Raw genomic sequence first — 8,928 nt, 5'->3', positions numbered from 1 at the left:
TAGTTGTTAGTCAGTCGGTTAGTTATTTAGTTTGTTTTGTTTTGTTTTGCAAATCCTTGCTAGACAGGCCTTCTACCACCTGACCATGCCTCTAGCTATTTTTGCTGTAGTTATTTTTTGGATAGGATATTGAGCTATTGCCTGGACTGGCCTGGACCTCAATCTTATTGATTCCTCTTGCATAGCTGAGATGACAGGTGTGCATGATCACGACGAGCTTTATTGGTTTTGAAATGGGGTCTCACTAACTTTTTTCCTAGGCTCACCTCAAATCTTAATCTTATCAATCTCTGCTTCCCAAGTAGCTTGTATTAAAGGTGAGAGCCTTCATACCCAGCCCTAGGCTAGTCTTAATGCGTGAACACAATGCAATACAGTTCCTGGAACAGAAAAAATCTCAGCAATACTTACCTGACAGGGAAGATACCATGATCACGAAGGTGGTTTTCTCAGGGCAAGGCTTATCCATTGCACTCCAGATATGCTGACCCCTGCGATTTTCCCAAATGTGGGAAACTCGACTGCATAACTTGCACTCTTCCCTAATTAAAAAAAAAAACTCAGCAAATGAGAAACAGAGAATTACCCTTCTGTTTCTCTTTCATTTTATTAATTAATTAAATTATTAATTATTTTAAGATTATGTGTTGGTTAGTGCGTCTCTTACCACATTCCAAAGCAACCATTTGACCAAGTCAATGTAGCTTTTAAGTTACACTGAAATCATGCCTTATATTACATGTTGGATCAAATAGAACATCTGATGTATTAATCAGAATGTCCTATCTGTTACAAAATAACTGGGAAAAGGAGGAAGGATTTATTTCAGTTCACAATTTGAGTTTTCAGTTTATCATGGTGGAGAGGTCACGGTGGATCATAGCAGCTCACCTCATGGCAGCCAGAAAGCAAAGAGAAGCATGCCTGCATTAACTGGCTTACTCCTTTTTCCCATTTTATTCTGTGGGGTCATCAGCCTATGGAATGATGCTACTCACATTCAGAGTAATTCTTCCTCTTTTAGTTAATGGTCTCATAAGCCACCCATTGGTATAAAACACAATATTGAAGAAAGAGCACAAGATACAAACCAACCAAGAAAGCATTGATTTGTCATATCAGTGAGTTGATGAGCAAATCAAGAAATCTTAAATAAATTCAGAGAATTAAGCATCATGAGCAGGATCTGCTCTATTGTTCTTGGCAGTCATGTAAACTTTCTTTCCCCTTCTTTTAACTCATTTCTTATGGAAGTGCTAATCTTCATCCCAAATCAGAGTTCTGTTCTGCTTACTAAATACAGGTATCATCAGCTACCTTTGATATGTCTCTTTGCTCAATTGCTTTCAACTGTTCCATCTGTCACATCATATTCATTATTTTCATAACAGGAATCCACCAACAGGCTGTGCAAGGAATCAGAGTCTAATTTTTTTTTAATATGACTCAGTTAAATCCTTCACTAAGGAGACAGGGCTGTATCTAATATTGGTGGGATTTTGTTACCTCTTTTTTCTTTGAAAAAAAGGAGGTAGAAATCAATGCCTGTTTGTTCAATAACAGGGCAAAAGAGAAGAGAACACGTTTGCAAACAGCAGGTGAGGCTTTCAATTTGGAAAGCAATCAGAGCATCAGTTGTCTTCCTTCAAGGGCAGAAATCGTTGATATATGCCAATACAGGGGCAGAGATCCAAATGCAGCTCTTCTTTATTTTATGCATTTACAAAGACATTCCTGGCACTCCTACTTATGTTCTGATTCTGAAAGCTTTGCAGTGAAGTCCAATTTTCATTCTTAGTAGTCTGCGTATCCTTATTGGTGACTTCCAGATATATCTTAGGACAAATTTTCAAATTGACTTTACAATAAAGATGAAGAATTTACAAATATGGTCATATGTTGGCTATCCTCCTAATAAAAGTTCTCTTAGCACTTACACAGTTCTTATCTTTGAACAGGCACTGCATCAGGCTGAAGATGTGGAGACATTTTGCTCTTAAGGAATGTCAGTGATTCGGTCTTAGAAGTTAAACTTGAGTTAGGATGACAGCCCAGAGAAATAACAACCTTATATAGAATGCCAGGAATTGCATAACTTTCCAAACATACTAAAAACAAGAGCTTATCTAATAAAGTAATGCATATGAAAACAAAAATTGGCTTAGCTGTATTTAGCACAGCATTGAATTTTTATTGGGCACACATGAATCATATGAGCACCAAGGGAGCCATGAGTTCACTTAGCAAAGGGGGAAGACAGAGGCACTGCTGTGTTTTCTCAAGTTTTTCATAAGTATAAAAAAGTATTTCATTGTAGTTGGCTTCTGAATAAATGTGCAAACTGAACATTGATTTCTTTCCTGCAGCAATGTGAGAATGTTATTTTCAACACCATTTGTCAAAGGCAGTCTCTGGTTTCTTCTCCTAAAACAGGCAACCTTGGGATCTGAACCAAGAACTCTGACAGGGTTTCCTACTATTTCTGCATAGTATGCAGCATAATAGCATAGCATAGTGTACATATTCTAATACACATTTGTTATTAAAATTTATTCTGAAAGTCACTCTCCTATTTCTTATATGTATTTACAGTATTGTATAGATAGTGAGCACTTTTAAATATGAATGAGACATAAATATTCTGTATGGCATATAAACATAACAGAAATACACAAATCCTTCTTCCTAGACTTATGATGTAAATTAAGTGTGAACAGTGTAGACAGGAAAGAGGAAACATTTTGCTAGTCACATATTGCATCTGTGGAGATTCCTGGCAAGAAATGGAAGGCACAGTAGAATGAGGGTAATTGAGATGACTTTAACAAAGGTATTATCCACAAAGACGTGAGTGGAGTTAAAAAAAACAGGAATGGAGGACAGCCATGAGAATAATGGGGGGAATGGGAGTATATTACTATGCTTGGACTTGAATGGGCAGTAAGGTGGAGGGATTTCTGCAAGTGATGATGACTTGATAGGATTTGTGGCTTTCAGAAGGAAGAAACAGCCACCTTCCAGCTACCCAGCATGGAGCAACAACTGGAGTGTAATCCACATTCTCACTCTTCTTCTTCTCTTTAGATCTTGCTGCTGTTTTCCTTTGATTGAATTCATTGGGAAGGCTAAAGGAAGGAAGATCATTGATCCTGACCATACAAATGAGACCTCCAGGACCAAAACAAGGTGAAAGTTGGATTTGGAGAGGCAGATAAAATCTCCACAACTGTCTACTTTTTACCCTTTGTCATCAACTCTTATCTTTTGTCCAAATGAGTGTATGCCACATCAAATAATTTACAATACCACTACACAATGGTGTCTTTATTTCATATGAAATTTAAAAGAGACTTTACATCATTAATTTTCAAATAATCTAACAGCAAATAAAAAGAAGAAAAACAAAAATATTAACCTACTTCTGTGTTAGTTCTAGCTTTGTTCCCATGACTAAACTTAATAATAAGGATTCTTTCTTAAGCCATTCCTCCCATGTCTTCCCCTGATCCTCTGACAGCACTTTTGTTGCATGGTCATTTCAGTGGGTGATGCAAGTTTTCAATACTGTGAAGTCTAGGTCCTTGGTCCTAGGAATCAACATTGGTACAACTTATTACTGTTTGAAACTAATGGACAACCCAATGTTTCCCTGTGTGTCTATATACACAGCCACAGACTTCCTTGTTTTCATTGTGTGATGGAAAACCAAATTCTTCTAGATACACAAACCAATTACCCAACTCCTACATTTTTGTATTTAAGAATCCAAAATGTCCAGGAAAGGAGGTCTTAGCTTTCAATTAATAGAATTATGCTGTGAAATGGAAGTATTTCTTATCTTGAGACTAGAGCTTCTTATTCCAGTAAACTTTGTTTATATAGTGGTGAGACTATCAATTCTATCTACATCTGTTCATTCCAGCATGAAGCTTATAGGTTTGTATATTATTATCTTCTGACTGCTGATTAAAAACTTGTATCCAGGTACTGATATTACTCTGTGAGCTAGCACCCCAGCCTCATAGGGTATTGCCTCCAAGATGGTATACTACTGGATCTTTCAATAGATCATTCTACCTATTCTACAAAATCAGCATTTCTGGGTAATGAGGAATATGGGAAATCAGTTATTTCTATGAGAATGAACCTCTTTGTATGCCATAAAATAGTAATATTTTATATTGATGAATAATCCATCTTTCAAATGTACAAATGTTGGTGGAATTATTATAAGCAAGAAGGCAACTCTATTCCTGAGACCCAGGATCTACTCCTAGGACAACAAATGACAGCTTATTCATGATGGAAAGGAGTAACACCAATCTAAGGCTTAACATTGACTTCAGATTTTTGTTTCTTTTTTTTTGCTTAAAGTCAGGACCTACAACTTGAGCCATTGCACCAGCCCTTTTCTGTGATGGTTTTATTTTTGAGATAGGGTCTCACAAACTATTTGCCCAGGTTAGCTTTAAAATGCAATCCTCCTAATCTCTGCTTCCTGAGTAACTAGGATTACAGGCTTGAGCCACCAGTGTCCAACATTTTTTACAGTTTTAAGGATGACCTCATTCACTAAGCCTAATGATGTCTTTTCTATATCTTTCATTCCCTTTCTTTCCCTTCCCTCCCCTTCACTTTTTTCTCACTTCTATGTTATTGCAAATCTTTTTCAGTGAGCATACATTATTTTTTTCTAAAAGTTATCTTTTAAAATATACTTTTAAAATAACCACAACAACAAACGTATAAGTATTATATCAGCTTATTCAATAGAAGAAAGCAAAAAGTAAGAAATTATAATGGCTTAGAATGAATTTTTTACCAGAAAAGTCTATATTACTATGAGTTTAATAATAATAAAATCAAAATTTCATGTATTTTCTTAAATATATGATAACTGTTTTCCCCAAAGGCAGCTTAGCATCCAAAAAAGAATGCAGATTTCACCCTAGGCATAATACCAGGATTTCTTTCAAACCAGAAATTCTCCATGTGGTATGCTGAATTGTTATTTATAGTGACCTAATAACTTCAAGAGTTACTGGATCTTCCCATAGTATCTAGCTTAGCCTTCAATGGAGATGTAAGATAATAGAAGGAATTGGTATACCATGTACACAAACAATGTGTTTGATATAGCTAACTCCTCATTTAGGCAAATTGAAGAGATGTCTTATTTCTACTTTATGTTATCACAAATCTGGTGCTTCTATTTCTAGTCCTATGTCTTAAAGTGGTACTAATTTAAACAATTGTATATGCTACTATTATGGAACATTGATTTTTAAAAGTAATCACAATTACAATCACTTCAAACTAACAAAGATACAAATTGTATTTCACTTGTACACAAGCATCATTTAAAGAAATAGTGTGGAGGAAATGCTTTTTATTAGAACACTGCTGTTATGGCTGAATTGTACCCCCCCACCTGACATTCATATTTTAACTCCAGTACCTCATAATGTCACTTTCTTTGGAAAGGAGGTTCTTTCAGGTATATTTAGTTTAGATATGGTCTCAATTAAGTAGATAGGCTTCTGTGATTTTGTGATAGAGTAAGAAATATATATTTTGAATTTTGTTCCCTAGTCCTAAGACATAATAATCAAAATTCCCATAGTTTCTTACCTGGTTAGAATAATACTATCTTTTGTTATAATACTTGATCTTTCTCCCTGGTTTCTGATACTACTCTGGAGTTGCTCTGTAGAAACAAAGATCTTAGAAGAGTTTCAGTCAGTTGCTGGTGGCAAATACCTATAATCCTAGCTACTTGAGATCTCGAAGGAGAAAACTTGGCATGGTGATGTGAACCTGTCATCCAGTGACAGTAGAGCACATAAAATATGAGGATTGTGGTCCATCTTGGTCTGAGCATAAATCAAGACCCTAATTCCAAAATAACTAGAGCAAAAAGGATTGGAGGCATGAATCTGAAGCTGTGGAGTTCCTGCCTAGCAAGAGTGAAGCCCTGAGTTCAAACTCTAGTACCACCAAAAAAACTATTTTTCATTATTCGTAACAAGCCCCTTTCAAATACATCTGAGTTTATGTTAATGGGGTGATTTTTGGAAAGACGGGAGTGTGGGGTTGCTAGAACAACCGACCATGTGATTAGAAGCTTGGAACCTGCGGTCCCAACCAGAAGAGGGCCATGCTAGAAGCTTGATCTTGACTTCTAGACTCAAGAAATATAAGCCCAGTTTAAGCCATTCAATTTGTGATACTTCTTTATAGCAGCCCTGGAAAATTGATGCAGCTACTAAAAGTAGTTGACAATGATATACCAATATGTGTGATATTCAATGTTATTGCTGTCACTGATGAACAACTTATTTAAAGGAGGAAAGAAACATGTGCAGAAAATATTAAAGGCAGTAGGATTTATAAGCAGGGTATTGTCACACCTTTGTCCAAGTTTCTAATCCTAATGAGACAGATTCTAAGAACTGATTTCACGGAGGACCGTGCCATGAAGGAATCAGTAGGTAGAAATGATTAATATGATAGCACATTAAACTATAGCTTAGTAGCCACAACCATATCAGACTCAAGATTTTGCTCTAATAAGTAACATATACATCTCATGCAAATGTAAGAGATTTGAATCTTCAAGTAGTTGAATTTTAAGAATATCAACCTCTGTAGGTCTCATCAGACTTCTCAAGAAAACATTTGTTCCTGCTTTTTGGCCAGGGTGAGCTCTAACCATGCATGTTTATCATCATAAACATGCACGAAAAAGATTTCCAGTCAACCTTCGAATTATAACAACAAAACAACCAAAGCTATAAATGCAATACTGGCCCACCATGAAAATGCAGATACAATATTTATTTCTACATGTGACAAATACTAAAATTGAACAATTTTAAATATACATTTGAGAGAAAATGGCTTGTCTTATGATTTCTAGACCTTTTTGTCTGTTACATTGTACATTTGAGAATATTCACATTCTATTCATGAAAAATAAGAGTCCATCCACTTTTTAGAGGTAACATAAAACTTATCCACAAATTAATGCAAAAAATTATCAGAAATTCAGACACAATGCTGTCAAATTATTTTTGGTGAAGTGCCCTTGGCATTGTGGTTTTTTTCTCCCCCACATTAAAAAACAGTACAAGAAGGAGTCATATGGTTATCTAGTATCTTAACAAGAAAGAGATGATACATTTAAATGGGTTAATAGAAAAGAGTATTATGAAGGAATGATTAATGGTGGACAAAGTTAAGAGAAGCAATGAAGAACAGTAATGCACACTTGGACCAGAAGAAGCAAGAGGGAAAATGGTGTTTCCAGGATTGGGTAAGATCTATGGCTATGGAAGAGGGTCCATCTAACAGGAGCTCTTAACAAAAGTAGAATAGAGTCACTGCTAAAATTCAATGTTATGTAAAATGAAAAGTTAAAAAAAAATTCTCTTTCTGTCCTTAGACTTTTTGTTGGTTTCTCCTAGAATACAAAGAAACCCCAAGGGAGGCATTCCAAAGAGGCCAAACTGCAGAGGCACAGAATAGGCAGATAAGAACGTGGAATGGATTCAGAGGGCTCAGTTGTTTGCTTTGCTTAGTAGATGTTGCTGCAGATACTCCTCCCTGCAGTGCTGCACTATCATCTTTACGAAGGCCCACTGAGAGGAATTTCCTACAATTCCTGTTACCAGAATAACTCTGCTTACCTTGTGCCTCTCCTTATCTAATAGTCACTATGAGCTAGTTAACTAATTATATTTCTTTTTTGCTTTGGTTTGTAGAAAACTTCAAGGTAATTGTACACCCTATGTCTAAGAAAATATACAGGATCTTATGACATTAAACAGATTCAAGTCTTTTCCTTGCTTTTTTAATTACTTCATTTTTAATTATCCTATAATTTTGCACTTGTTTTCCTATTCCATGTATATTGTGTAAGCCACCTGAATTTCTATTTTGAAATAAGGTAGTGTTGCATTAGTCTGTCGAGGCTGCCATAGACTGTATGGTTTAAATAATAGAAATTATTTTTTCATAGATCTGGAGGCTGGAAGTCTGAGACTAGGATGCCAACAAGGCTAGGTTCAAATGAAGACACTTTCACTTGCTTCCAGATAGTCCTTTTCCTACTGTGTCCTCGCATAATAGGGAGGAGGAGAGAGAGAGCCAGTATTCTGGTATAATAAGGGCACTGGTCAAATCATAAGGGTCCACACTCATGACTTTATCTGACCTTAATTAACTCCCAAAGAGCTTATACCCAGATATCCTTGTATTACAGGTAGGCCTTCAAAGAGTTTTGGGTGGTACTTTCATTTAGGATCTTCGAAATGGAAATTACCCCTTCATTAATTAGGAAAAACACAGATGGAAATAAAATATTATTTCTTACAGGTTCTGGGTGGTATAAGACAAACCCAGAGATCAAGAATGTAGATGGAAATCATGGATTGCATGAAGAGAGAGAAAGGAATTCATGACTAAGGCCTCTATTGTGTTCAGGAAATTATGCAAACAGATATCCCATGGGAGTTTGGGTTGGAATAAAGCAAGCAGGTATGGTTCCACAAGGTCACGTGACTGAATGTAAATACTGTGAGGTATCTGCACAATCCACACAGAGTGTGGAGTCAGTTACCAGACTTGCAAGCAGTGTGTAGTTATCCTGTTAGGGGGTGGTTATAAGCAGGTGGTGGTATCAACCACTCTGTTGAAGGGGAGGAGGGGTAAAACTGAAAACTATGTCAAGGTGACTAAGCCTGCTTCTGATGCGAGAAAGTTCAACACGTTTAAAATGAATGCCAATGCAACCTAAAATTATGAGAACTCACTCAGGGTGCCACAAACACTCAGTCTATAATAGGTGGTATATAGGAAAATGACATTAAAAAAGCATTTGGTATTAATTTGATGCATAATTAGTAGACACAGAATGCTTTGAAGGTA

The 8,928-nt window shown here is 36.2% G+C and overlaps 1 pseudogene; it reads left to right on the top strand.

Annotated features, from left to right (window-relative positions):
- Window positions 1–403: 403 nt before the first annotated feature.
- On the top strand, window positions 404–534 carry LOC141414172 (U1 spliceosomal RNA; annotated as a pseudogene).
- The last annotated feature ends 8,394 nt before the right edge of the window (window positions 535–8,928 follow it).

Source organism: Castor canadensis, chromosome 11 (genome assembly GCF_047511655.1).
Source record: "Castor canadensis chromosome 11, mCasCan1.hap1v2, whole genome shotgun sequence".
NCBI lineage: Eukaryota > Metazoa > Chordata > Mammalia > Rodentia > Castoridae > Castor > Castor canadensis.
This window is presented reverse-complemented; position numbering and strand designations above follow the sequence as displayed.